At 38.8% G+C, this 25,660-nt stretch overlaps 1 protein-coding gene across 1 annotated transcript in view; it reads left to right on the top strand.

Annotated features, from left to right (window-relative positions):
• Positions 1-326: 326 nt before the first annotated feature.
• The window catches only part of USP9X (ubiquitin specific peptidase 9 X-linked), a 103,518-nt gene continuing 78,184 nt past the window's right edge, over positions 327-25,660 (top strand). The window contains exon 1 of the mRNA XM_074152990.1: positions 327-1,058. The gene's annotated coding sequence lies outside the window, so the exon portion shown is untranslated. The remainder of the gene's footprint in view (positions 1,059-25,660) is intronic.

The raw sequence follows: 25,660 nt of genomic DNA, 5'->3' as shown, positions 1-25,660 counted from the left end.
CCGGGCCCTCCGCGCGGTTCGCCCGGCGGGTCACAATGGAACCCGCTCGAGCCCAACCGACGTGAAACGGCCGCCGACGCGCGTGCGCGCGCCGTCTCTCCCTCCCTTGCCCCCTCCCCCCCCCGCCGCCTTCCTCGTGCGCGCGCGCGCTCCCCGGCCGCACACACAGGGGTGGGGGCAGGCAGGCCGCGGCCTGGTCCCCGCCGCCGCGTTGAGTGACAGCCCCGGGGGGGGGACGACACACACGAGGGGGAGGGGGGCGGGTAGCGCGTCTCGCCGTTCGGGTGGCGGAGCCGCCGCCGCTGCTGCGCTCGGTCGGGGCCTGCGGTGCGGGCCGGGCTGGGACCGCCATCTTGCCCAGGGCCCCGCCAGACGGAGGTGCGCCGCCGCCGCGTCTCGCCTGGCTCCCTGCCTCCCTCCTCCCCCGCCTTTGCCTTCCCCTCCCCCCGCACGCACGGAGCCGTCAGCGCAGAGCTCCCGCCGCCCCGGCCGGCCCCACCGCTACCACCTTCCTGCCTGCCCCCGCCCGCCCGCTGCCGCCCAGCCTAGCTCAGCTCAGCTCCGGGCCCCGGCAAGAAGCGCCGGGGTTGCGTGTGCGCCCCCTCCCCCGTGTGCGCCCGGTCCCCGGACGGGGCGGAGCGGAGCGCGCAGGCCCCGGCCAAGCCCCAGCCGGAGCTGAAGCCCCAGGGCCGCCGGGCAGGAGCTGGTGACGCAGGAAAAACGCCCCGGCGGTGCCGCCGGCGCCGGAGAGAGAGGAGCGGCCAAGGGCCGGGATCTGAAGCGCGGGCAGCGGCGGCAGCTTCGCCCTCCTTTTTCCCGTCGCAGTACACGGCGCCCGCCCGGGGTGGGGGGGGGGGTGTGTGTGTGTGAGACCAGGAAAGCGGAGCCGCCCCCTCAGTCAGCCGGCTGCACGCCCGGGATCGCGGGGCCTGGCATGAGAGTCTGCCCTGCTGGCTGCCTGGGATGAGGCAGTCCTCGGCCGCGCTCCTTCGGCAGCACCCAGGAGGGCACCGGGCCGTCGCAGCAGCAGCCGCGGGACAAGGGGAAGCCGTGCGGGGGTGAGTGGCGGAGCGCCGTGCCCGGGCGGGGCCGGGACCAGGGCTGGAGGCCGAGGCCGGGAAGCGGCGAGGCGAGCAAGCTGTTTGTGCCGCAGCTGGCCGCCGCCGTGCCGTGCCGAGCGGAGGGAGGCCTTCCCCGGGGATGGGGCTACCCGGGCCGGGGTGCGGGACCGCGGGGTGCGGCGGGGAGGAGGGGGCGAGCCGGGCCCGGCGGGGGCGGCGGGGGGGAGGGTGTGGGAGGTGTGGGGATAACGGGCGGCGGGTGGCGGCAGCGCCTCCCTCGCAGCCCCCGGCGTGTGGCCCTGCATCGCTGGTGTTTTGGAGGGCAAGGGAAAATGGCTGACGGCTCCTCATCCTCTCCCCGGCTGCCGGGGGGTGGAAGCGCTCCCCGCCCCGCACCTCTCGGGGGGCTCTGCTAGCCGCCGGGCCGCCCCTCCCGCCGGGCCGTGTGTCGTCCCGCCCCCGGTACCGCCGGGCGAGGAGGGCCCGGTGGCTCCCCGCAGCGCTGCACCCAGCTTTGCCTCCCCTGGTTCTCGCTTCCCTTCGCACCGAACGCCATTACTGAGGTGGAGTGATTGGAGCCGTGTAGGCCCGGGCGACGCCTGGAAATCAGGCCCTGCCGAGGCGCTTTTCCTACAGTCTCAATGAAAAGCACCAGCTCGTTCACGCCTGCTGTAAACATTGTTAACACCTAGGCCACTCCTCTAGTCTTCGGCTTCCAGCAGCCCTATTTCGACGCACAAAAAGCGTTCGTGGCTTTTTGCATCTTCTTCCTCTCGTTCACCCGGCTGCTTCTCCTCGAAGTTATGTCTTAGGGCTTGTCTGTTGCGATTTATTTTAGGCGGTATAAACCCTCTCCCCTTGTGCAAGGTGTGCAGCAGGGGTAGTTGCATGCAGCTTGGGCCACGGTTATTCTCTTGTTATTGTCCTCAAGAAAACCGAGGATTTTGCTAGTTGGGTGGGTTTTTTTGTGTGTTGGTAATCATTCTGTTAACTGTGCTGTCCCACTTTGTGCAGCATTGTTTGTATATAGAGATTTGAAAATATTTTTTTTTTGTTGTTCTTAAGTGATTTTGTTCTCATAGAAGCATCCAAAACTGTTGAGGTGGTTTTTAAGATGCCATATTTCATTTTCAGGTTGTTCCCTCAGAAGTCCAGTAAAGTATTTTGAAGATGTACAATAACACACAACCATATAGGAAAAAAAAAATATTTCGGAGAAGAATTGTTCTAATTAAATGTTCGAGGAACTCCCAGGCTTACTGTAGACATGTTGTGTCTGTCTCAGCTGTCTTCATGTTGTCTGTACAACTTGATTTATATTCACAGTTCTGCAGTTGTATTCATATCACTGGACATCTGTATAAGCGCAAAGACCCTGTGTAGTCACAGGCTCAAAGCTAGCACAAGGCCCACTTTTGCTGACCTAATTGCAGAACTGGGGCCTGTATTTTTAAAAAGTTGTTGAATTTAGATATTAATATGCAGTGCTAAGTATACTGGTGGCAACTCTTGTTATGACAGACAAACTAGGTAACCTGTGTTTTTCAGCAGGCTTCTCAAATACCTGACAAATGGATATTAAAATTGTTATGTTTAGGAAGGGATTATTGATGGGTGTTTGGAGGGTTGACCTTTATTGATTATGGAATTGAAATGGTCTCTTTAGTAAGAAGGATTTAGAGGTGACTGAAATCTGTAGGCAGCTAACTTTATTCTTCATCTTTGAAGGTTTTACTTTGGGAAATTGGCAGGACTCCCCACCATAAGTGTTCCTGATCAAGGAACATGTTTATTTCAGCAAAACCTAAGCCATGTATGAGGGTGTTGGGTTTTTTTGTTTGTTGCTTGGTTTTGTTGTTTTTTTTTTAAATAATGCTTTTGATTCTTCAAGTTGAAGTAATGTTTATTCTTTGAACCAACGAAGTGCAGTAGCTAATACCAAGAATTTTGGGGAAGCATATAAAATATGCATATTGATTATTCTGTTGCAATACCCTGATCAGTGGTGATGATTAATGATAGCTTTGAATGAAAAACATAAACATCATCATAAAGCTGCAGTGGAAGAAACTCAAGTATCAGCATGGTTGGGGTTTTTTTTTGGGGGGGAATCTAGCTAAAAGTAAACGTGAGATTGTATCATAGTAACTTTTTCTTCCCTCTCCAATATTTTTTGTACTTTTCTTTCCTGTAGGTTTTCTAGATGGTATTTCTTTTGGGTAGCCTCTGTTTTAGTCTTTCCAGGCTGCTGGAATTTGCCCTTGTGGTGGTACTTCTGCCCATTGAATTGACAGGAAGACTACATCTGGAGGTGGTAATCAATAAGGATAGTGGTAGCAAAACTGTTTACTCTTTCTGTATCTGTGGAGCACCATGGCCCTTACATAAACACTTTATTTCCCACTTTGTGGTACATTTGTACTCAGAAATAGACCAGTGCAACTACTCTCTGTTCTAAATGCACACTTTTAGGTTTATGCATTTTATTAATATTCTGGAATCCTTACAAGTGAGATTCAGGATAAACAAAAACAGTGGATTAGTGTCTAGTCAACAATGTTAGACTTTTAAGAAAGTAAAGGTACCTGTAATACCTTTGTTCCAAGACAAATTCCATTTAAAATTGTAATTAGTTTAGGATTTTCCAATATGAATACAACTTCTGGTAAAAATAGGTAGGAATTCAGTTATTTGTTAGTTGAACAAACTACTTTTAAATGGCTTTAAAGTTATGTTTCTGTCGTGTGTGTATTATATTAAGTTCCATGGGAAATATTTCTGTCCTGTTCATTTCAGGTATTTGAGTGGCAAGCACTTTTGTGTTAGGCAGTACTCCTGAGTTTGTGTATGTATGTTATTTATTTTTGCAGAAATACTGTTTTTTAAATCCTAAGAGATCTAAAAGCTGTAGGTATATTTTGAAAACATCCTCAGCAGAATGGCCTCATTTGTGAATTAAATGAATCATAGCTGTCCCTTACTGTTTTTTACTTAAAACATAATTTTTATATTATTTTAAACAAGTGAAACACCCCACCCCTGCAAGATCCCAAAAACTATTACACTTACTTCAATTCTTTTTCTTGTAATCACAAACATTGTTTAATCAAACCAGTCCAGCACTTGCAGAGACCAGTGTGAAGTGGTTGTCTGAAGATACAAGAAACTTTCCTGGGTTTTCTGTTCACTTGAAAAGCTGCACATGTAAAGGCTTTTGTGTCCTATAGAAAATTGTTTCCTGGGGGTTAGCATTAGTATTAATTTGAGCATGTGAACATGGTTTCTCTTGTTCAGGTATCTTAAATTTTTCTTAAAACATGGATATGTCTCCTCGAAACTCTGTGTAGCTGCATCCAGTTTTGTTATCCATATCACCCATGTTTAAAATCAGAGTTCAAAATTTAAAGCTGTACTTGAGGGTGTGTTTTGGGAACGCAGCTTGATATAGTCTACCTTTTGTTGCAGTACCTTGCCTTTTGCAAAGCTAGTAGTGCTGTGTGCTGTTGCTGTAGACTTGTCTTATATCATCCACAATGTCTGTGGTATATAAATACACAACCTTTTTTTTTTCTTTTTGTATAAGTGAGCTTTGTTATGCATTCTGTCCCCTGACACAAACCTAATGAAAAAAGAACTAAAAATCAAGCTATACTGTTGTACCTGCCCTTTACCATCAGTGTAGCACTTTTCACCACAGTCTCTCTTTTGCTCCATTTTTTCTTAAGAAGTTTTCTTAAGAGGTTATTCTGTAATATCCAGTGGTGATGAATGTCAGTTGCTTAGCAGTCTCACCAAGCAGTTGGTTATGTTTAGGAAGAGCAGTTTAGTAAACCTTTGTCTTGCAGAATGGTAGTTAAAAGAAACAAGTCTTCCCACAGCAGAGGCAAGGGATGGAAAGAAGATCTTTCATAAGCATATGCTTGCCTGCAGTGAGACACTAATTTTTCTGCCTGGGAAGTTTGATCTACTTTGGATTCATGTGTTAGAAAAATACAGTGACATTTTTCATATATTAACATAGGTTTTGTTCTTTTGTTAACGTAGGAACATCTCAAAGTTCTTCCACTGTTACAATGAATTCCAATTTTGTAATGAGTTGAGATACCTTTTTAAATCAGTTATGTTTTATTGTCTGTCTGTGTTATGCTTAAGGCTGTAGCATGATGTAGGAATATGGTCAACCGAGGTTCCCTCTGCACTTTGAGACAAAACCACGTTTTGACTTAGATCTTCTTGTTTAGAGTCTTGAATAGATAGATTGTGGCAGAAAGCCTTTCTGTCATGACTTTGCACCCTCAAAATGCCAACTATTGCATTTCCGAGACGTTAGTGTCCTCTTGAGCCCATTGTGTGCTTTGAGCACTTTCTGTAGATCTGGTTTAGTAAAATAATTTAAAATATTGAGTGGTGGTAAGGTTACAGGAGAGCTGTTAATAGTTTTTTTTGCAATAAAGGAGAGGAGAAAAGTAAGGTCTTAAAGTAGCTGGTTGTGACTTAGTGTAAAATGTTTTTACTACTTTTTTTTTTTTCTTAAGGGAGCTTAACAGCACAGCCAGTTCCTTTTGTATTTTCTGTTGTGAATTTTCTGATACTTGCTTCATTTCATAAGAAGCCATTAGTTACTCGTTTGAGAGTTGAATTCAATCTGCTTGATATCACAGCTTTTTTGTTGCCAGCTGTTGATGTGTTTTCAAGTAAAAATTAAAATGCTGGGAATAAAAACTGTCTTGATACATGTATGTTCACAGGCTTGCTTTCTAAAGGAAATGTTACTGATGCATGGTTTTCTTAAAGGATTAGTATTAACTGTGGGAGTGATTACTTGCTTTTGGTTAACTTCTTTTTGTTAGTACACCTCCAAAAGCGATCCATGGTATGCAGATTAAAAATTTAGTAATGTTTTGAATGCAAGTATTTTCAACGTTTTTCATGAAGTTAAAATGAAGATTGCTTTAGAAGTAATGGATAGCTATCAGGAATGTTATAATGGAAAACTTTTTATTTGTAGCATCCTTGATCTGCTTACAAACGCAGTATGTAACCGTGTTCTGTGATTTAGTTTTCCTTACATGTGTAACTGCCAACCAAAAAAATGTGATTTTCTTGCATGTAGATCTTTGCATGGACATCTGAGCAAATCACACTGTTTGGTAGTTAACATTTAGCCATGAATTCACTCATAGGAGGGGAATTCCACGTTGCGTCATTCCTTAAAGAAATACATCTGGGAATGGAGAACTCCCACAGAAGAAATCTTTTTTTTTCCCAAATTTTTAAGTACATTGACAGAATTTCAGGGCTAACTTTTCATTAAACTTTCATGTAAAATACCCAAAACCCAAGTGCTAGAAAGTTGTCCCTAGATGAGCATTTGTTTAAGACAAGGAATGCTTTTTTTTTTTTTGGTAACAGCTAAATGGCAACATAGAATGACACAAAAATGTACATCATAAATTCCATAGGCTTCAGTTCTTACGTCACTTAATTGCTGCTTGATCTTTTACGTAGCTTCAGTGGGACTATGTGTGGGAAGAGGAAAAGATGGTGTTTTGCATTTGGGTGGTATTAGCTATAATGTTCTGAAATGGTGAAAGAAGAAAAAGGAGGTTGTTTAGGAATGTGTTCAGTAAAGAAAAAACAGTAGTGATATGTGCCAGGTAGGATCCCTCGGTTACCAGACAGGCTTTTTGGGTTGGAGGGGAGTGTCCTTGCCAGCTCCGTGGTATGGGATAGTGGTGATAGACCTATACTGGCTTTGGATGGAACTTCAGTTTTCTTGTCCAGAATTGAAAATTGACAGTGAGGGGAAGTAAGTTTCTCCTACTTTTCTATATAAGATGAGAATGAACATTGTTGTCAAAATATCCTGGCACCTCAGTAAATGAGCATTGCATCTTTTGGTGTTTAATTTTTCTACTGTCTTAGTAATTGAGTACTTCAGTGTATTCAGTTTCAACAGAACATGTCCATGAATTTGAAAGTTAAATAAGGAAGGTGGATCTGCTTAGCTTAATTGTTAGGTGGATATGTTGGTGAAAGACCAAAACTTTGAGAAACTAAAAGCTTAAACTGTAGTTTAAACTGTATGTTATATTAGAGTTTGTATATTTCTAGTTTAGAAATAAAATGTCAATTGTTCGGTGATTTCTGACATTTCCTTTTAATTCATTTTCCTGAATCCTTTAACTGTGAGGATTTCCATATTATTTTTTTTTATAAATTGTGACAAACTCTCTGGAGCTTGAAGGTGAAAATTCCAGTGACTTGTTCTACAGTTTCAGGCTCCAGTTTTGCACAGGCCTCCATATGCCTTGACCTGTCTTCCAGACAGTGCTTTATTAATCACAGTAGGACCTTAAAATCCCAAGTGCTTTTCCTTGCTGCTTCTATTTGTGTGTGTGTGTACATAGACATGCAGTGGGCTGTTTTTTAAGATGATGTACTGACGTTTTTCCCTAGGTGAGGTAGTAGTGTCAGATTTCTTAAGTGCTTTATAGCTCTCTTGCTGTGTCAGAGTTTCTTCATGATAGTTCTGGTAATTAGACAGGAAGATAACCTCCAGATTGCCTGAAAATTCTTACTCTTCTTATTCTTGTAGCCAGATTGCTGTGGTTGACAGTTTGTAACGTGTCTATGAATATGTAACTTGAAACATGGATTCCCCTTATGGCATTTGAGAAGCCATTAGTTCCTTTCCCTTTCCTTCCGTGTTTTAGGATTGGGAAAAGAGATTTATTTTATTTTTTTTTCATGAAAAGAAAAGCTTTGAAGTGAAATTAAAATTTTCATTTTCATCAGCCGCAATGGATGCAGCAAGGTTAGTATAGTGGTGATGAAACCTTGCTGGAAGCTAATGTGTCTTCAGCCATGCAAAAAAACCTCCATTTGATCAGTATCAGCCTCTGGGTAGCAGGTATGTGACTGAAGTTTTTCACTTACCAGCACCCTCCTAAGATTTTTGACCAGATGAAGGAGAGTTTGGTAATGCATCCTGTCACAAATTTTCCTTTTTCTTCATATCACTTCCCTGATAATGGAATGAATATTTAGAACCAGTAGCAACTTCTGGATGTGGTGCCTGGAGGCAGCTGGATGAGGATAGTCAATTACCAACATGACCATTAGTTTAGTTTTGTTGCTGGCAAGTAGTAGCCAAAATAGGAGTTGATTTGGAGATTGAAATGCACTGTGTTGACTGATCCTTAGTACTTCAGAAGACCAGAAGACTTTTTCTGAAATTGAAGTTGTACTCAATACTTGATGTGCTGTTTGTTTATATGCCTTATATTTATTTGAGTGCGAATATCACATAGGAAGATTGAGATATTGTAGAAGTTTTAGACATTATCTAGACCAGCAGCAAGTAACTAGCAGTTGAGAGCAGAGAATCAAAATTTCTTCTGTGAGAGCTGCTTCATGCTTTTAAGCGTGTGCTTACACTATACTATACCTAAAATACAGTTTGAGGGGTTTTCAGTATTGATGAGCCACTGTGGTTCTTCATGGGCCTGCAAATATGATAAATAGTAGTAGCTCACACTTACAATGAAGACTAACCCTTTAGTTCTACCTTCGATTTTTCTAACAGCAAAATTTTGCTTTCAATGTGAGTTTATCATTGTATGTCATTTTAACTTCTAAATGAGTTGTCCACTAGAATTCTTTATTCCATATCTTTTTAACATAATCAGCTTCTCTAGTGTAAAGTTCTTTTCTTAGAAATTCTGTGCCTGAAATGGGGGGAGGAGGGAGCCTTAGCAACCATGTTGATATTTAAACAGTTTAGCTGCAATGGTTTTTTGATCTATAGGCATTATGAAGACATCATTTTTGGGGTACATTTCTGTAGACTGGTACAGTAGGTATAAAAACTTTGCTTCTTTCACAAGCTCTGGAAATGTTTATTTTCTCTTAGGATACTTCCTCATGATTTTTAAGATGTTTTCTCTTAATAAGAAATGAGGAATTTTGTGTTTAAATTTCTGCAGTTTGCTCCTACTTGCCTGCTTGGCGTGGTATTATTAGTCTGCTTTAAAGGAACGCTGTGGTGATATTTTATTGATCTGATAAAATTAGTGTCTGTGCATTTACCTTTCTTCTTTTATGGCCTGGATATTCTGTTTAATTCATTCTGTGTTTTTTCCTCCGATTTTTCTTTGGAAATGTTACTTACCAATTCAGAGTGCACAGTTGTTTTAGTGGGTATCTTCCTTTGGACTTTTTTTTTTTTTTTTTTTTCTCCCTTCTCTCGCACTTCTGCATAGCTAATGCTTCCAGGTAACTGATGTTTTGTTTCACAAAAATTGGTGAGGTTGGGTATATACTTTGGAGAGACTTACTTGCTGGGAAGAAAGTGTCTTCTTTACAGATGACAACTTGTCACAGGGTACGTATAATCAGTTGGCTTTTTTCTTTGCTTTACTGAACTTATAAATATGAGGTTGATGTTTGAGGTACCTTATTTTTGTTCAGATGCTTGATAAGTGCAAGTGAAGAGTTTAAACCCCCCTTCCCCCCCTGAGCTGAAACATAAATGGAATTTGGATATGAGTATTACTCTTTTTTGCCAGCTAGAGTAGGTATTATTCATCAGGACTTAAGATTTGTAGTATTTCAGAGTGGATTCCACAGTAGAACTAAAAACTTGATTTTTAAAATGCTTCCATCATTCATTTTTCAGTTGAATTATCAGATGGCTCAGTGGAGTTACTTAAAAATTGTGTGCAGTGAAAAACAAATGATGAGGAGAACCTTGGAAAAATGTACAAGTCATGATCTATTTAAGCATTTTACCACTTATGGGGAATACTTGCACTTGAGCCATGGGTAATTTAAGAAGATTCCTCTAAGTTTACATAAAAGTGGAAAATGGGCAAATATGAGAATTAAACTTGCCATTAAACCAGTGGGTTTTTTCCCCACACCTAATTATGAACTCTTCCTCCCATTGGATCCTTGACTCATTCAGTTTGGAAGGTGGATGGAATTGAATTGTCATTCAGTATTTTATCTTTGGAATTAATTCTGTAAATACATTAGTGTAAATTCCATAGTGAGTAGTTATTTTGTTAATAAACCTGATAGGTGCTTTTCATTCTCAGCCTATACATTTCCCAAACATTAACATATTATTTCTCACATCACTCTGTAAATTAAACGGCTTGTGTTGTCTTTTGCTTTATTGATCAAGAACTGAGGCACAGAGGCTATAAACTTCAAAATTACCTCCTGTCATAAGTTTTCAGTGGATTTTTATTTGATGTTCAGGTGTTACAAAAACAACTTATGTTGGCTTAAGTTGCTGTTGTGCTCCCTCGCTCTTCCTCAGTTTTGCCTTTATCTCGGTACCCAGAAAAATGAGAGGAGGATGAAGAGGTTAATCTGAAAAATCTGTGATTTCTCCAGGAATGTATGTGAACAAGACAGAGACAGTTAACTTCTCGGGAGTTCTGTATAGCTGCCTTATAACCTAGCGATTTCCCTTTGACTTCTGCGATTCTGTTTCATTTAACTTCTGCAACAAATAAGATATGGGCAATTTTTCTTCCTAGTGCCTCAATTGATTACTGTCTACTCAGGGGAGGTAGTTTGATGGAAATGAAATTACAGTAGAATCCAGATTACTCTGAAAATCCCAAATTACGTAGGAGAAAAATGACAGATTGAACCTTTGACAAATTTAGAGAGCATGTTCTGTCTGTGTGTGCCTCTCACACAGACACAAAATTTTGTTATATGAAAATTTCTTTTGCTAAAATGTAGTAAGACATTAGCTGTCACGATGGATACAGCCGTTGTACTCAGTTACTCATACTCTGTCATCTCAAATTCCAGGTTTTTTGACCTGAATTTCCAGATAATATTTGAATCGTGCAGTCTTGTTTACAGTTTCGTAACTCTGGCCTTTTCTTTTTTTTTCAGCAGAAGTAAAATTGTTGCCAGCTTCTGTGTTTCACATCATCTGCATTACCTGCTGTAGCTTTGTCACTGATTTATGTACTTGTGGTCAGATTATTCAAAATGTTATTGCTAAATTAATTTTCCTGACTCACTGTGATCTGTTAAGTATTCTACTGCCTTTATCATAATATCCAGGGCAAAGACAGTTTTTTGCCTTCACCTTCTTAGACTTCTTGCACTTAGCCTTATTTGCTCCGGCTACTTAATATTTCTTTCATGACTGACCTTGTGCTGTTCATGAACTGACATTCCTGGCATTTATCATACACTAAACAGCTTTCTCTGTGTGCATTTTCCTGTGATACCCATTATGCTTGAGAAAAATATTAGTCTTTTGTGACACTTCTGTGTTGTCAAGACTCATCTCTGCTCTAACGTATGTGAACCTTGGTTGCTATCAGCTAAATACGTGCTGACTATAATTATCCATGTTCCATTTCCTTCCTTTTTTCTACTCTTTCAGGATGTATTTCATGGTAGATTTGCACTGATTCTAAAAGAGTTGGTTCTATCCATGGTTATATATTCTGGCTGTTTCTCATGCCATTGTTAGTGTTCCTATGGCATGTGAAGCAGCTGACAGCTAAAATGATTTTCATTCCTTTCCCCCAGTTACCTTTCAGCTAGATTGGCTTCTCGATCTGGCTGACTATGTGGTGACGCAAGGGCTAATACTAGTGGTGAGAAGGTGGTTAGGATGAAAGCAAGCGAGCAAGATCGTCCTCCTTCTCTTCTTGTGACAGTGGAGACTTACCTGGTTTCAAACACACTGAAGCTGTACCTTCAGCTAAGGCTTGTCCACATGCAGAAATACAATGAAACTTCTGTCGTAAAATTTACCAGGATATAATACTCTTACTGGGGAATAAGGTTGCTGGTTCTCACTGAGATTCCCATGGTGGAAGCACAAAAGATCCACGTACGCACTGCTGTGGCAAAATTACCTTAAAGTTCTGTCACTGACGCTTTGTGCTAGTTTAAGTATTGTCCCTAAAAAGAGCAGTTACAACATTCCTCTTGTCTCTCTTGGTCTGTTGGAAACTGATATCTTTATAGTCTGTTTTGTGTACAGAAGGGAGATGCTCTTTAGCAAGGGCCTTTATGGGATTTAGAAGTTAACCATTTTCAGTGCAGGGAGATTACTACTAATGTGTGTTTTGGTTGGGGTTTTTTGTGTGGTGGGTTTTTGGTTTTTTTGAATGGTGTTTTGGTTTTCAGACATAGCTGCAACAGCGTTTTTAAACCCATCCCTAGGATGTGGTGGTAGTTGATCGTTATCTTCTGCATTTCTCAATAAGGAAGGTTATGACATGCCTTTTGATAAGCTTTCTAGATAAAGGAATATGAAGTGTCTGGGACAGTGGAGTGACTTTTTCGTTCTGTGGGAAAATGGGTACAGTGGAAATAGCTCTCCTGTTTCCAACCCTGTTTGGTTCTTAACATACTTTCTAGGAGCTTCCTTACTTGTTCCTATCCAACTTCCTCTTTATTTACATTTTTGCATTTATATCAAACTACAGCCTTCTGTTGGCAGAAGGAGCGTTAAGACAGAAGACAAAACTGCTGTTACAGTTGCTGCTTCTTACTTACCTGCAGAGAGACCAGGATTTACAAGGGAAGTTGTTATACGAGTTCTCTGGAGCAGGTAGATCATTTTCAGTGGCTTCTTGAGCATTCAGTCTGCTGAAGTAGATGGCTTGTACGAGTTTAGTTGGAATGGAGCATGTTTAAGGCAGACAATCTTAAAAATTAGCTATCAGCGTATAACAGCTCTAGTGAGCTTGTGCAAGCTAGATTTTTCAGAGCAAGTATCTTCAGACTGAAATGGTTGTAAGGCAACAGGAGATGGCAAAAAGTTTCCTTGCAGATAGCTAGCATGGAACTGTACCGAAATCTCCAGGCTGAGTTAGGCAGTTGGTACATTGAAAACTAGTTGGAAGTTTGGCTAAGTTTGTTAAGCCATTATGAAGAAGCTTATTGAAACATGAATTTTAATGCTGATACTGCTTCTGTATTTGAGAGACTTTAAATTATGCTTGACGGTGATGATGGTAGTGTCTGAGTTCCCATGCTTAGTTTTGTGCTTTCTGATGGGACGTTACATGAAAAGCAGAGTTTAAAAAAAAAAAAAAGTGAAATTAAGGCTAGTATATTAATGGGAATACTTGCAGTATTTGAATTTAAAGCATTTCCAAATATCTAGGTATTTCACAAAGTTAATTTTGTCATGATTCAAGAATCTAAAATACTTCCAATTTAATATCTGGCTTAGACATTGTACCGTGCTTTAATTATTTGCAGTTAACCAAGCAGTAAGTTGTGTTAATTTTATACTTTGACGGAAAATTTCTATTATGTGTTGATAATGTCACAGGATAGTAGGAGTATAGATTTTGAATAATTTTCTTCAGTGTAATGTTTAATATAGTTTAGAGAAACCTTTAAATTTGTAGAAAACGTGAAGGGAGTCAGAAGGGGCTAGCCTGATTTTTGCAGGCCAACTTTAAACTTCAATTTTCAAAGAGAAGCCTTATAGTATGATTGTGGTAGTGGTATTGGGTACTGCACGCTGTGGTGGTACATCAGGTGCTGTGTCCAGGCAGGAGTTAACAAAGAATAGCATGCAAGTAAAACGTAGGAATAACGTTGTAGTAATAGGCATAATTCATTGGCTGAATGGCTTTAGACAACATTTCAAGTATTTATACTGCTGAGTTTTGTAAAGCTTTAAGTGTGGTATACGATAAATAATTTCATGTTTTAAAGCCACGAGTGGAATGAACCTGGAAGGATGCCATTATGCTTCCCTTCAAATACTTGAGAAAGAATGAAGGTAGCAAAAACCATTCAGCACCTACCAGTAGCCTGGTATAATGTATGAACCTCATCAGAAATAACAGAAGCCACGATGTTTTTATGTATCTCTGTGGGAAACCAAGGCTAGGGATGCCACTGAACATGAAAAATGATGATTTGAACATTTGTACGGTTCAGCAGGATGTTCGAAGGGTGGAATATTGAAGTGTTACTTCCTTTTTTGCTGTGTTCCCCAGGAAGAATTGAAGTTGTGTATAGTATTAAATTGCTCTAGTATAGCAGATCAAAGGGATCTAAATTTTTTTCATTAAGTCTTTAGATTTTTGTCTTCAGTTAATGTTATCTGTAATCGTTAGGCAGTTGGACTAGATGATCATTGTAGGTCCCTTCCAACTGAAAAATATTCTATTCTTAAATATTCTATTCTGTTTGTTGGAGGAGGAGGTGGGTACTTCATAGCTTCATCAATCCTGCCTACAAAATTGTGCTAAAAAAATTCCAAGATTTCTTTGAGAGCCCTGCAGCAAAAGAAAAACACAACTTCTAAGGAAGTTTCAAAGGTCAGCAGAGCTAGAGGATAAAGGTTCTTAGCAATCATTAAGGGTTTAAACCTGACTCCCCAAAAGAAGTGAGATATTTTGTGGGTGCTTTTTAGAATTTGCAAAACTCATCTGCTTCTCTGGTTAACCGTCGGACCTGGTTTAGAGAGAAATAATAGCATCTAATGCAACCTAAAATAACAATAAAAACTTCCTGCATAAGTTGCAGAACTGAAGTTCTGGATATGTATCAGTGGTTTCACTGCTGCCCTCACAGTATCAGATGTGAACCCCAAAGCTTTTATGTAGTTAAAAGTCCAAGGATTTGATCATGAAAGAAGAAAGGATTATCTCTTCCTAAAGATGGAATTGAAGGAGCTTCTGAAGTGGCTAAGAAACTGGAGTTTGCAGCTTGGAGAACTCTATAGATGCATCAGCATCTGTTTATTTTTGTCAGCCTGAATGTGAATATTGCAGATGACTTATGGCAAATCTGAACAAAATTTAAAAAAACCTACACATTCTTTGGTGTGAAATGATGTAATGTCCAAACACAAACAAAATCAAGTAGGATTAAGCTACTGGGAAGTGTAGTATTGATGACCTTCATCTCTCAAAATGAAACAAAAGCGAGACTGGCAGCTTTTTACAAACAAAATTTTTGGCCTTGTTTTAATTTGCTCCAGTACTTTAAAAATGGGTGCTCCTGAATGCAAAAACATAAATATAATAGACCATTTTCTTTTGTTAGCTGAGTTGTGTAAAAGGTTACATTAACAAAAGCAGATTTGATTTGTTTAACATTACCTTGTGTAGAAGCTAGTATACTTGGGTTGTGTGAATTTGCTGAGTTCTTGCTTCCAAAAAAACCCAGACTTTGGTAAAGATGGTGTTTGCTGCTGTTTCTCTGGCATGATTTAACTCCTTTTAACTCTTAAAAGAGCTCTTAAAAGACTTAAGCACTTGCTGAAGTGCTTTTTTTTGGGGTTTGTTTTTTTAATGCTGAAGACTTACTGGTATTCTTTCCTGTGCATAGCTGGTAGTAATTTTTTTACGCTATGCTAGGACTGATTTTGTTTCAAACCTATTAAACCTAGGCCTTCCTCCCCATTTAGTTCTGTATTTTCTCTATATGTTATATCTGCTGTTGGTTTTAATTTCCAACGCAAAACTTGTAACAATGTCACAGTACTTAGTTCCTCCTATGTTGGAAGATACAATTTCTAACCCCTTTCAGTGGGAGAATTGCATCGGATGTAAATACTCCTTCAGTGTTACTCGCTACTTCTACTTCCCAGTGTTCTGGGAGGATGCATTCAGCATCCTCCCTTCTTGCTTAATATGAAAAGCAGTATTACTGAATCTATTACTCTTTATTATTTACACTTTAAAAGTTATGTTTAAAGATGGTTTCTGTGTATGGACCTTATTTTTAATTGAAAGTGTAGTTATATATAGTTGGTAGTGATATCAGCTGGTCTTCTTAGCTCTCTGTGCTATTTCAAACAGCCAAGAAATGTTTTCTTGTGTGACTAGCCAAAGATTTTCAAAACACACATTTTAGATACATTGGTTCTGTTCTTGAAGTCTACAGCTTAAAAGCTCTTAGCATGAAATAATATCTTACTATATTTATAACTTTGGGTTTCAGAACTGAAAAGGAAATACTATGTCATATGTAGAAAATTGTGTAGCTTTTCTCAAAAGTTGTAGGGAAAAGGCAGGTCCTCACTGCTTTTTTTGATTTTGTTTATGTGCTTGATTGGCAATGATTGCTTTTTTGAGAAGAAAATGTCAGTTAGAAATACAGTTTGTGTAGTACTTACCTGCTGGCTTCTCAGTTCTTTTTCTCCTTTGATAGGTCCAAAAGTTGAAGAGAGTAGAAATAGCAGTCTTAAAAGGACATGTTTATTCCCTTGCTGCAGGGGAGTAAGGTAAATATCACTTGGAAACTCCAGAACACCTAGGCTGCCTTGGAAATGGATCGTTTCTCGTGTTCTGTTCTGTGGCCAGTCTCTTCTAATGGGTTCACATATTTCATTCAGCGTATTGCACTCTCATCTTGCTAGGGCAGCTAATTGGTGTGGAGGGTATCTTTGTTGCTACTTTTTTTCTTTTCTACATGTAAAAGGCTGTAATTCAGAAGTTCCTTATCAGTTCTGCAACCGAAATTATATGCTTCTGTTAAAAAGACATCAGTCCTGAGATTTATTGTTGCTACAAACATACAATTATGGTGTTCACGTGCACTTGCTTTTCTAGAATAATCATGCTTCTACTCATGTTTCCCAATATATATGAAGTTTTCATTATGTCCTTTTTTCCAGGTGAGTGACCTGATCCTTGGCTAGGTTAGTGCCTGTTTTACTGTGCCAAACTTATCAGAAGATCCAGATTACTCTGTGACATGTTCTCATTGTTTATCACCCTATTAGTTTGTATGCCATGTGCAGAATTTATTACTAATTTTATAGTTTTGTCTGTGTTACTGGTAATATTGAATAGTATGGGATTGAGAATAGACACATGAAGGGTTTGGCTAGGAATGTTGTCCCTGTTTGTTAAAATTGTGTTGTTAAATCTGTTTTCAGCCAGTGGATATTATTATTTAAAAAAAAAAAACCAACCCTGTTTTATTTACTGTAAATATAACCACATGAGCATGCAGTACAGAAATGCAGGTAGTGTCTAACATCTTTCACATTTATGATGAAGTATTAAATTGATCTTATTTACTACACTGTAGGAAGTTGCATTAGTGACTGAGTTTCACTAAATGGGTTTATGTCCAGAGATGGTAGCTTGATTTCTCTCCATTCCCCCTACTCCCTACCCCCACCCCCTTCCTTTCTGTGCTATTTTGGACTATATCCTGTTTTTCAAGATCTAGTAGAAGTTATGTCTGTAGATTTCTCTGGATTCTTGATCATATTTAGAACTCCATTTAGTGTAGCTTATCTGGGTTTTCTGATTTTAAAATATTTAGTATAAGTTGTTTTAATATATTACATTATAAGTATTGGAAACTGAGTTTTTTGTTATGACATTGATGCATCTTTTGGGTTTAGATTCAGAGCAGAAATAGCATAATATCATAGCAGAAGAGGCTGAGATGTTTATAATTTATTTAATGATTTATATAGTGGATGTTTTAAATGTATTAATTATAAATGATAATCACGTGTGTGCACTAGGAAATACATATTAGCTAAAAAATAAGGATAATTAAGATAATTTAAAAAAGAATAAATTTGGAGACCACGTATTAAACAAATGGCATGAAGAAAAAATTATTTTGGGTTGCATAATTCTGTTTTATTAGTATGTTGTGGTATGTTCATGCAGAATTAAATTTTGTTTTAAGTGCAAGAAAAATGAGGTGTTGTTTTCTACCTGCATTAGTATGCAATTAGTATGCATACAAACCTGTATGTTCTTCTGAAACAGCTTTAAAGACTCATTCCACTAGGAAACTGAACCTGTTGCTTTTACTGTCCTGTTGTTTTCTGAACCACTGCTAGATGTTGTTATAACTAATAAGAAAGAAAACTTTCAGTGCTGGTACAGAAGTATAGTTTACATCTGTGTGCTCGTACGAAGAATATTAATTGGCAAGAATTGTAGGCTGTATTGTGTGTGTCCTGATGCAGAGAAAACATGGAGATGAGTACTACTGTGTGACCTTAGGTGTCTGCACTGTTGTCTCTTTCAGGCTTTGTAGTGCATCCCATTCTCTACATTCCCAAAGCTTTTCATTCTGCTTTTATAGTGTGCTTCAGCAACTAGAAGGAAGTCATTGATACCTTAATGCTCAGAAATTTTGAAATTTCCTCTCTTCCCTAATGCTTTGCTGTAAAAATTTGTATCTTGCTGAGAAAAGCTTTCATTACTTAAGTGAAACTAAACCTATTTTTTGCTATGTGTAATGCTGAGAATGTACTTTGATTTACCCGTTGACTTTTGAGCATCCAATAATAATGCTTTTTGTAGCAGAAAGACAGAGCAGACAAGTTGAATATGAATTAACATTAAAAGTTAATTATCCCTTTTTAAAATGAAATATTAATTTTTTTTTAAAGTCTTAATAGTGTAACATCTTGCATTTATTAGCATTTGGACTAATGCTTTTAGGAACAAACAATGTTCTTAAAGTGTTCTGGACAGTGAACTTAGCTATATAGCTTGGAGAGGTATAACTGTTATATCCATTACAGAATTGGATGAACAGGTTGAAGTATTTGATATGACCATGACCAAACTACAGATTTAATAATCTGAAATAAGGAACCAAGAGCATTTAATCGTCTGTTCAGACAAACTTCAGACATACTATTTTCTTGCAGTAGCGTAAGTAAACATGATGTAATAAGAATTACTGCATCGATGATAGAGTATCAACTGCAAAGGTGTGTATTCCTTTTAATCTAGAACATTATTTAAATGTAAGCATTAAACTGTGATTTGTACTGCTGGCCTGTGAAACTCTCATTGGCTAAATTGCCAAGAAAACAATTTTTGGGGGTTGCAGAAGGGCAGCCTCCTGCATAAATAAACTGTAGCATAAGTGGGGAAAAAAAGTATAGTGTTGTGTTGCTTAGCAGCATGAGATTGAATCTGAAACAAATTTACATACTAAAGTTCTTAGATCTGATTTTTTTTTAATTCTTTTTTTTTTTAGTTTTGAGGTTTTTTTCCTGTTGTAGCTCATTCTTTTAATGCAAGACAAAAGGAGGTCTTGCCCACTTCTTTGCATGTTCATTGTGAATTCAAGAAAAGGGCTGCATAGTAAGTGGAAGTCATAGTTCAAAACATTTAAACAATTTTTAAAATAGATTGTTTTCCAGATAGAAGTGACTTACTAAGTTTGCTTTTCTTAGGTTATAGTGCATATATTTACCGGTGCTTTTTGAAATCCCTTTATTCAGTTCTTTGAAAGTTTGGTTTGTTTTACTGTCATGACCAAAATCCTCATCTCCCAGCATAAAAAAACCCCAACATTATCTAGCTACTTGTCAGCACCTTGAATGTAGTTTCTTAATCTCTTGGAAATGTTTAAAAGAAGGATTTAAATAATAGAATTGTGGGGGCTATAAATTTTATGTCCCTCATCCTTCTGTCATTCAGGTATATTGAATATCATTGAAGATACAGTTCCATACCAGTGGAACTAGTGTAACTCCCACTGAAAGCTCCTGAGAGCGAAGGAATAGTCGTACTGGGCAAGAGGCCCCGTCTTGCCCAGCGCTCTGTCCATGACAGCACCCCGAAACATATGCCTACAGAAAAGCAGGGCCACAGCTCAGTGAAGGGGGCATGGTTAATTGTCTTAACATCTGCTGGTTTTTTTATATGTAAGGCACTGATTGCTTTTCTTCTTGGTGCTATATCTTTGGCTTTCTTCTCTATTTACTGTCATGTGAACAAGACTTCTCCTTCAATACAGGAACTGAAACTGACTTTTCTGTGTGGTAGCCAGAACTAAGTGTATGATCTGAAGACCTGACCTCTTGCTACATTATCTGGGAAGAAGCATCAGCTACCTTAAGTAACCAGTAGAACACTATCTAACCGTTAAATGCATCAAGGATTATTGATAAGTGAATGTCTTCCAGAGAAAAACACTTGTTGCTGCTGTCCAGTTCCCTTTCAGGACCTGACCTTCATTAATTATTGCCTTGAAGTAAGATGGTCTTTTGAGTGGTATAAAGGATTTCCTTGGGTTTTTTGAAGTCTTTTGGGAAGTTATCCCATGTAGAAACAAGAAGTTACTACCTTTTGAATATGTCACCTTTGTTACATTGATGCGCAGGGCCAAATACAGGGTTCGCAGCCTTAGCTTGAATATAGTTTGCTTTGGTTAGAATTTTTTGAGCTCCAAGCTTGGCATTTGAGTGAGAATTTTCTCTTGAGACTGAAAAACTTTTGATGGGAGGGGGTCAGATTTAGCCAGGGAAGCCTGAGGAGTGACTTTACTTCTAATCGCCTGAAAAGGGAATCTGAGAGCCATAAACTTAGGCTATGTGTTACACCAGAAACAGTTAATTGTAGTCAGATTCTGCTCTTCATCAGTATGTCTTAAGTCCAGTTACATGAGAAACCAGTACCATTGTCCAGTTTTCTGTTTGGAATTTTTTTTTTTTTCAAAAGATGAAGTAATCTCTGTGGTTTTGCTGTAACAGAGCTATATTTAAAAAAAGAGTTGCTCTTTGTATCATTAAGCCTTCTATGTCTAGTTGTTTGGGTTTAGTTTGTTGTGGTTTTTTTAATAGTAATGGAAGAAATACTGAATTCTCTGTCCCTGTTCTTGAATTATGCCACGTGTATGAATATTTTAGTTCTCTTAATACACAGTGTAAATATGGCATTTTCCTTTCTTTGAGGTTGTTGAACTTTGTTTTCGCCAAATCTCATTTGAATTAAGGCTTCAATCTTTGAATGTCCTCATGACTTTAAATTTTCAACCAGACCTCTGCATAAGTTCCCCAGCGCTCTAAAATGCGGGCTGGAAACAATAGGAAGTCTGTAATACAGATAATTTTCTTGTTTGTTGCTTGTGGTGGAGGAAACATCACTGTTTAAAACTAGCATTTTCTGCAGCATTACTCTGCAGTCTCTTCAGCATAGAATGCTGCGTAGCTGGTAGTCGAAGATTTGAATGCATTTAGATGGCTCCTTTGAGACCATATTTATGGGATTGAGAGTTGTGGTCCCTCTGCTTTGCCCTTGACCTGACAATAAACAGTGATGCTTTCTTTTGGAAGTTCACTTTTTGTGCTTTTATTGCTTGCTTAAATTCATGTGAATGGTAGGTGTAGGGGCATCTTGTATGAAATGAAGTCACATACCGTTAAGTAGATACAGCTTAGCTAAACTTAGTCTCAAAACTAAGCTTTGAAGTTAAAAAAAACCCCACCAACCAAACCTGAAACAACTGAAGTATGTTTTGGGACATCTCTCTTTATTTTGTCATATGATATTGAGAGCAAATAGAATTGTATGTTTGTGTGGATGTTCCCAGTGTTCCAGAAACTACGCTGTCAAGTGTCTTAATGTCAGATGTATAATGTGAAAAGATCAATGAAAAAGGTTACTTGAACTAACCTGTTTTTCAATGAGAATAGTTTTAGTTCATAGCAATTATAGTTACTCAAAATCTGTCTTTTACTGTATGACTTACAAATTTATTGCTTTGAAATAGTGTGTTGGAGTCTGCTGCAGTTGACACTACACTCACTTCTTTACTAGGAGAAGGACTGTAAATTAGTTGTCTTTGTAATACATACTGTTTGAAATAGCCTTTTCTCTGCTGCTTATCAGGTATTTTTTAAACATTGCAAGTTAGACACTTCTTGCTCTACTGAATAGCAGCTTAATGACAAGTTTTTCATTAATCATTGATTATGTTTCAATTTTAGTGCATGTCAGTGTTAATGAGCAAATTGCTGGGACCACCAGTTTTCTATTCTGATTATATAAATAATTTCTTCCTTCCTGAAAGACACAAGGCACAGAGAAGAAAGAAAATTATAAATGTGTGTGGGTGTGTGTAGATTGTAACTACTGAATTAGGTCAGTGTTACAGTTTTGGGGGAGGTGTTTCTAGATGAGAAGGCGTTTTGATTGAAGTAAAGGAATAGGATAGAAGGTTAGATTCCTAAGTCTAGAATTTTTAGACTAGAATCACATCACAGCCCTTGTGATGAGTCAGTATTTATTAGGATTTTAAGAAGGCAGTTCCCGGAATCCTATATGAAACAAATCTGTGATACCTTTCAACCTAAAATTTGTATTGCTGCAGTTAAGCTTTTTTGCAGTACAGCAGTTCTGATGAAAAAGCACGTCTTCCATGAATCCTGTTAAGATAGGAATGCCATTCTATGAATAATGCTAGAGAAAAAAGAATTGTATTTTTTCTTAGCATAGTTGTATGATTTTTAGAAAGCCCTGTTACTACATATTGAGTAGACCAGTATCCTGGCATATATTGTTACCACGCTGCAGAGTAGATTTTATGGCACGTATTCTCACTTGTATATTACCAGAAAACTTTAAATAAAGGAAAAATAGGTCTGGGTGCCTAAATAGGGCTTAGGTAATGCACATGAATAATAAATTGTATTTTGAGGTTTGCTGTTGTCATCTGTCACCTTGTATTTGCTTTTTTCTGAGACTATATTAAAAGTAGCTAATTTCGGAGAAAGACTGTATGTATTGGGGTATTTCAGTTACTTTTGAGGAGGTGACTTTGAGAAACTTGGGTGAAAGACGTTCTAGAAGTCAACTGTATTACAAAATTATGTATGTTCCTTGATCATTATATGCTTAAATGCCATCCTTTGTATTTGCTGTTACGTGTTATCGTGTGGCAGAGCAATACGTACATATAAATACAGTTGCTTCTTGTCTAGCACTCATCCAGAAACCTATGTCTAATGTTTTTTTTCCTGACTTTTGAAAAGGTATTTGATTCCTTTTCTTCCTCAAACAAAATTAACCTATCGTGCTACACAGGCGTGAGGTTGTTGGCTGTGGAAGCCGAGGTGAGGCTCAGATGTTCAGCTGCACTGAGTGCTTGAGCCTGGGAGCAGAGGGCTCTCCCAGAGTGCAGTGTCCTGTCCAGCGACCTCTGTGCAGTCTGCTGGTGCTCTGCGGGAGTGCTTCTTGCAGTGGCTGAAGTCTTCTAAATGGGGAGCGTGCAGAGTCAAAAAAACCTACAGTGGTCTTTTCCTGGTGTTACTAAAATGACAAGGAGTCAGGTGAAGCAAAAGCTGACTTTTATCTATAATTTAGTGGTGGGTCAGGTTGATATAAGGAAATGGACAAAGCATGGCAAATTGGAATTTGCTCAGTTGGCAATCAAAAGCAAATGTCAGTGGGATTCATTTGACTCAGTCTTCATAGCCTCATACATCACTTGATTAACAATGGAGTAGTTAGTTTGTCATTTAATAGGTGTCTGTCTCCATGTTGACACTGTATCACAACATCCATTCAAAGTTTTAGGTAGAGATATTTTTTTTTAATAGGGCTTAGTATGCTGAATCCAAAATCAAGTGCTGTAGAAATGAGACATACATAAAAATTACTATAGTCTCCATTAGAATTCAGCTGGATACAGGCAGTTTGAATTGTGTTCATGTGTCTGCATACTCAAAACCAAGGTGTTGCAGCATCAGTTTACATTTGTTTATAAATAATAAAATTAATTTAAATAGGTGTAAAGACTATTCTTGAGGTGAGCCAAATTGTGCCTTGCTGAGTTTTAACTCTAATAAATTGAATAGTCTGAATTAAAGAAATGATGGGAATTTGAAATTTCATGGTTAATCAGTTCTAGAGAGATTAAAGCAGTAGTCTGTTCTCTGTGGGCATGCAGTTTGATGTTTTCTCTGAAACATAAATGGTTAAATCAGTGGCTGAAAACAGGACTGGTAAATTACTCTTCTAGTACTGTTTAAGAATCATAAATTGGATGATAATTTGTGCTTACAAAAATGTGTTTATATACTCTCCGTAATTAGAAGGAAAATGCCCGAACAAGGATATCCTTGTAATTTAGAATATGCAGATACTACAAAAAGCAATCGGACCATTTATCGGAAATGTAGTGGTTTTAGTTAGCTGCAGCATAACTTGAAGTTGCCTTTGTATCTCTGAGGACATCACACAGCTAGGAGGCGGAGAAGTGATGAACTCATGAAGTTGGCCTTGTCTTACACACATGTCTAAGCCAAGTGAATTTCTCTGGAGGCCCTGAAATACACTTTTCTTGGAATGTAATTTAAGTAATATATATGGAGTATCATGATTAGAATCTCAAGCAAACAGTCACTAAGTAAGAGGAATAAAAAGATAGGTTAGTCCTTTACATAAATGTTCTGTATTTACTAGTGTCTACAAAATTCTGTATATTTTTGTTACACAGATTTTGTTTTACTCTGAATTTACAAGATTTTGATTAAGTTGGTTATTTCCGTAATAGTTTTCTTATATATCCTAGTTAAATTATGTCACTCGCCTTGAGCAGAAAGGAATTTACAAGAATGTTTTGCCAAGACCCTTCAACTATGCACTGAGGCAAAATCTGAGGGTAAATCCACACTAGTGTAAGTCTAACAGGAGAGCTGCAGTTTTGTCCTGGCTGGCCTTAGGATGAATACTCTCTAGCCTTGCAGAACACGAGTTCAGATAATTAAAGAAACTGAAAAATAATCACAGTCTTTGTAAGTTTGGAGTTTCTTTTTGTTATTGTTTCCTTTAGTGCTCTGAACTGGCTCAGTTCATGATAGTTCAGCCAAAAGCATTAGAATAAGGAAGAGATGAGATTGAAGCAGCTTGCACTTGATGTAAGTTACTGTGAAACCTCAGCTGTCAGTGGTCACTTCTTTCTGCAGTTTAAGCCAACCTAGACCAGGATTGCTGCTGAAAGGAGCTGTTTCACCCTTTTCCTACTACTTTGCTGCCTCACTCCTTGTACCAGCAGAGTTTTTTTGTGAGGCCGGATTATGGACCAGACCTGTTAAGGAAGAATGGTGGTGATTAAGGAAGGTTTATTGCGGTGGCAGAAGTTTGATTTCACTCGTTTATGCAGGTACCTAGAAGCCTGAATCAAGTAGTGCAGGGGAATTGAACTGCATTGAACTGCAGTATATATACTGTATATATACCATATGTGTATATATGCATTTATATATTTTTTATATATATATATGGCAGGAATCTTAGTCATGATAATACTTTCTACCTAGTGTTCTTTATAAACATCAACAGAAAATAAATAGGCAGAGAAAGGCATTTAAAATAGAACACCAGTTAAGATAAGTTAGTTTTAAAAACTGCAATTAAAAAATCACTTTCTTCCTAAAGTAAATTTGAGTTGGTGATGCCTGTTTTCTGGACTTAGCAGTTTTACTAAGCCATATGAATATGAATTCTGAAGGGTAGGGATGGATTACAATTGACTGTGTTCAAAGAATACAGTTTTGTTCAAAAGTGAACATTATTTTAGTCTCAATATTATCTCTAGAGATCTCTAAATTTGTTAGTGGTGCTAATACTGGAGACTGGGGAGGGGAGAAAAAGCGTATTCAGTCAAAATTTTTATTGTTTACATAACTGGGCTTGCAAATTTGCACAATTTAGGAAAGGATTTTCAAGTGTCTTGGAGAAAGATAACAGCATTGAAAATAAAATTGAGATGAAACATCATAATAAACTAGTTACAAATATGCATAGTGTTACAGCAGAAATATCACTCTAACTTGTGAACTCAAAGCTTTTGCT

This window comes from Numenius arquata, chromosome 1, assembly GCF_964106895.1.
Source record: "Numenius arquata chromosome 1, bNumArq3.hap1.1, whole genome shotgun sequence".
Taxonomy (NCBI): domain Eukaryota; kingdom Metazoa; phylum Chordata; class Aves; order Charadriiformes; family Scolopacidae; genus Numenius; species Numenius arquata.
The sequence above is the reverse complement of the archived record's forward strand: the minus strand, read 5'-3'. Positions and strand labels throughout refer to the sequence as shown.